General features: G+C 38.2%; 1 protein-coding gene across 1 annotated transcript in view; it reads right to left on the bottom strand.

Moving 5' to 3' along the window:
- The window catches only part of LOC137998846 (QRFP-like peptide receptor), an 82998-nt gene that overhangs the window by 54580 nt on the left and 23418 nt on the right, over positions 1-5000 (bottom strand). The window lies entirely within an intron of this gene.

Below are 5000 nucleotides of genomic sequence, written 5' to 3'. Positions count from 1 at the left end.
TTTGCTACCAGTCTTACGCGCCTAAATATATCGGAAATGGGCTATTCCCCAAGTATATCGAGGCTTCAATATTTAACAGTACTTCCACTTTCTGCATCATTTTTAATCATGCATTTCACTCGTAGTTGTCTGTGTCACGACGTCACATTTCTTTACTGAAGACGCCATAACTGGGGGAACGTTTACCCTAAAACATTCCGACAACGTTTTGCTTGAAACTGCTTAAACTGCCATTAACGTATAATTATACCTATTAGTGTGATATCGTTCATTTTTATTGTGACTTCTGTGGACACTTATTATGTGATTTGACCTGTTTTTTTTTTTTTTTCTTTTAATTTGAATTTACCGTTCCCATTAAGATAGACATATGATTAAAACATGTCATGGAGGACACCAGATGAAACCAGGCCCGAGTGAAGACTGGTGCCATCTGTAGTTGATAAAGTTAGAATTCTAGAGTTACGAGATCAGACACTCTTCAGTGGAACTGCCACGTAGCTGCAGTAATCAAAAGGGCCAATAAGTGATATCTGGAACACTCAATACAATGGTAAGAATTTTTATTCACATGGAACCAATCACAGTTGTGGGGTGATGATTTTGATAAAGGACGATCTGGAATTTGAGTTTAAATCGTCCTTTTTGGACACCAAAGGTCGTTACATTTTGATTGACGCCTCTGCACAGGGATCCGATGTTTTAATATTTACGCACCAAATAACGTTGAAGAGCAATGCGAATTTTTCAGCGGTTTAGAAACAATGGTAGAGAAATTTAAGGCAAGTGCTGAGCAAAAAATTGTAGTAGGTGGGGATTTTAATGTTGCTATTGATTGTAATTTGGACTGTTCTAGTGATAATCCCACAAAAAAACATATTCTGTCAAACGTATTCAAGAGATATGTTTAAATTTCGATTTAGAGGATATTTGAGGTGTTAGGGATCCGGTTCGTAAACGCTTTAGCTGGAGACAAAAGAATCCTTTTCTTCAACGGAATTGATTATTGGCTCTTGAGTGACTCGTACCAGGAGGAAGGTAGAGCGTGCTGATATAATTCTCTCTTTGAAATCCGATCTCTCGGCTATTGTGCCGTTTCACTTTAACAGTGGAGAAGAACAAAAGTACGGTTAATCTTATTGGAAATTTAAGGGACGTTTATTAGATGATTCTCATTTTCGTAAGCTTATAATTGAGAGTGTTCCAGAGTGGCGAAAGGATTTCATAGAAGTTACTGATAAGCGAGTTCTTTGGGACTTAATCAAATATCGAATAAGGAAGGTTACGATTAAGTACAGCAAAGCAAAAGCTAATGCTAGAAGACAGAAATTGAAAGTAATAGAAGACTTGTCAAAACAGAGCGAGGAAGATTGCAGTGTGTGTACAACCCCTGAAAATACGGAAAAACTGGAGAATATTCAAAATGAGTATCAATTGTTTTATGAGCACTCATCAATGGGTGCGATATTACGTTCCAGAGCCACCTGGTTTGAGCAAGGGGGAAAAAGTAATGAATATTTCTTAAACTTTGAAACCCACAAAAAAGATCCAAGAGTTTTATTAGCAAGGTCTTTACCAAAGACGGCCTTCTTACCTCTGATTCCAAAAGAATCATGAAGGAAGTGGAAGATTTTTATTCTAGTCTTTATAAGACTGACAATTCCAAGATCCCGCATTTCGCGGAGTGCCGAGACATCATTTATTATTCATAACCGGTTACCCGGCAAATTTGAATACGATCTGGTTAAAAAGGCTTTCAATTAGAGAAGAGTAAGCCAACTATGACCGACAATGCTGCAAAAAAGTCACTTTCTTGGTTCCCCAATGTGCCAATTTTAACTTTCACGCGCGGCCTTATCAAGATCAATGATACATCTATTATTTGCGCTTAATATGAATGATATAGGACAAGTATAAGGACTATGATCCCTTTCCACTTTAAAATGCGCTAAATTCGGTCATTTTTAGTATGAAGTTCAGTTTCAGGAGCGATTTTTGCGAAATGCTGACTGCCTTCCCAATTTGCATGGACGGCAAATGGTAGATGGGGTTTACATGGATCAAAATCCGTTTTAATTTTAAAATTTGGTCAGCAGGAACCTTTGCCCCTTTAAGTTTGAAAATTGGCAGTGGTGGTTTCGTTTGAAAGTGGCGCGTTCTCGTTGAGCGAGCTATTGTTTTCAGCCTATCACTGAATAACAATAGACCTGTCATACGAAACAAAAGCCGTTATGAAAAATCCCTGATTCGAAACGTTCATGACTAGCATGAATTTTAATACCACAGTGAGTATCATTGTCAGACCAACTTGCCGACCTAAAGCCGCGGTTGTCAGATAAATCTGTTGGGGTCTACTTACTTGTGAATCTATTTACACCGTCCGATTTTTGGCGCATGCGACATGAAGCTTACGGCAGGTCTAGGACATGACTTAAGATTGTCTCGGGGCGTTTTAAAAGATGTTTTTAAAAGATGCTTTTAAAACATGTTTTCAATTGTTGGCCTGTCGTAACTTGTCGCATGCGACAATGGAGAAGGCGTGTAGAAATAAGGGACATTTTCTTAGAGCGAAAGACAGCGGAAGACAGTGTTTGGTTGTTTGCAAGAAAGTATCTTCCCTCTTGGATACCGATTGGCGGAATCTGGACGTGAGCGCGTGGGTCAAGCATTGTCCGAAAGCGTGAAAAGACGTCAATGGTTGACTTAAAAGAACAACAAATGTATTAGCAAAACTAATTATCTGGTTTTAAGAAAGAAATAATTGTATTACTTGGAGTTCACCAGATGTTTTGACGAATACACCAGACATGTTTTAAATACGAAAGTCAACTGTTTCAAGTTATCCGAACGATAGTAAAGTTGTGAGAAGTCATCATGTTATGTGGGGAAAGCAAACTACGGCTAGCGAACGGCTAGCGTGTTAAAAATAGATTTGACATAAATAAGCATACATTACGTGTGGCGGGAAGAAAGTCACGTGTAAAAGAAGGACTTCTAGTCTGAGTTTTGATCGATCGTCGGATCGCTTCGAGTGTCAATTTGAGTATTGAGTTTTAGATTTCAACCGTGCTTAAGGCCTGAAACGGTCGAGTGAAGTGGTAATTCGTATGGAAAATTGTAAAGAGATCATTCACCAGGAAATGAATTAAATATACCATAAAGATTTATTACATAGCGTGTTAGGTGACTCATTGGACTTACCCCAGACTGCGAATCCCGTAGAGGTCCACAAGGAATCACGTCCGTTCTACTGAATTTAGAGAAAGACTGCTCATGGTCTAAAGTAGCCCGGGAAAGGATTACGAGATTGGGGTATAACTGTTATTTCAATTTTAAATATCATGTGAGGCCAGTATTAAACATTACTAAATTAATGGCATAAGCTTTTTTCATTTGGTGGCTTCTAAAGAAACCGTTGGATAACCACCTGAAAGTGGTCCGGCGCCATGTATTGCTTTATGAAAGCAATACGAGTCCGTTCAACTGGCCGAGACTAACTTCTGGACTTCCAAATCTTTGATCATCTCTGAAGATAAGTGGGCCCTGTGTCCCACGTGTTTTGGGTCGAACAATATCCATTGCTGATTTTCATACCAACGTTCTGCTCGTCTTCGAAGACTCGAAAGTCTTTAGGCTCTCGGTTAAATTTTCGGGATAGAGATACCTTCATAGTTTGAAGGTTTTTGTGATAGAGGAGGGGAGGATGTCAACGTTTCTCCATCTCAAACCTTAAGTAGCTACTAGGTTAGAATTTTAACTGAGCGTAATCATCGACTTTTTCTAACTAGTGTAAGGTTCGAAATGCATCAATGACCATCATCAATACGTCTCATGAATAGGTCCTCCTTTTTCCACACAAATAAATATATTCTGTTCTTAGATATAGTTAGGGTAATCATATCAAGACGAAATTTGGCCAGAGTATTAACTACACATCATAAATTTCTCATATTACATTTTCTTCCAAAATACTATTGCCATGACGACAATATAAGGCATTTCTTTGAGCCTTAAAATCAGCATCAATTGTCTTTTTCTGAAAAGGAGGGAGGACGGTGAAATCTTCCCATTCAAAAAAATCAGTAGGCCTGTTTTACAGAAAAATCAGTTTTTTTCGAAGTATGTCTCTAACTGTTTTTTTCACCTTTAGAGTTTTCTTAAATTTTACAGAAGTAAAGTTCAAATTGCAAGGAGTGAAACCAATTTACCGTCCGGAAGCAAAGATATAAACGAGTGAAGTTGCAAAATCAGGAAAAATGGGGGAGTTACAAGATCAGCATTTACGCATGCGTCATCAGCTCTTCGGAGTGCGCGCGCGCGTGGAACTACAAGCCAACAACAACGGATATAACTGACCATTACGCAAATTGCCTAATTTTCATAGCCTTCATGAATAGGAGATGTATATGTTGTCGTTTAATTTGATTTTTGGTTTAAAATTCTCAAACCGGTTCATTTCTTTCAAACCAGTTTGTTTTTTTCAAATCAGTTCAATTATTGAAGTGGGGTGCAGGGATGGCGCAGTGATGAGAGCACTCGCCTCTCACCAATGTGGTTTAGAAGTGCCTTTGAATGGTTAGCTTTAAACAGAAAATATTGATCATGGTCATGATAGTGCATTTAGGCCTAAGGACTGCTTCAGTTTGAGTTTAGGGTTATCATTATGAAATTGCGGTTTGTTTTCAGAAGTGTAGGGTTCGGTTCATAAAATGGGTTGCTATTTAGGCCTAATAAGTGGATTTTTGACTGGTTAACTAAGTAATGCGGTTTGGGTAACGGACAGTCTCCACTAAAGTAACCAAATGTATAGATTCATTTTATGTTTTAAATTTAATCTGAATACAAGAAATAAAGATGCAGTCAAAACAAAGCGTTGTTACTTCATTTATTTGCAAACTGAACAAATGCTACTGACACGTATTGTCAGCTTGCTTGCAAGCTGCTGTGAACGAAATTTCTTTGCAATAATCGAGTGTCACATTCCTCGAAGTGCAAGGATA

The sequence above is a fragment of the Montipora foliosa genome, chromosome 4 (assembly GCF_036669935.1).
Source record: "Montipora foliosa isolate CH-2021 chromosome 4, ASM3666993v2, whole genome shotgun sequence".
In the NCBI taxonomy this organism is placed as follows: domain Eukaryota; kingdom Metazoa; phylum Cnidaria; class Anthozoa; order Scleractinia; family Acroporidae; genus Montipora; species Montipora foliosa.
This window is presented reverse-complemented; position numbering and strand designations above follow the sequence as displayed.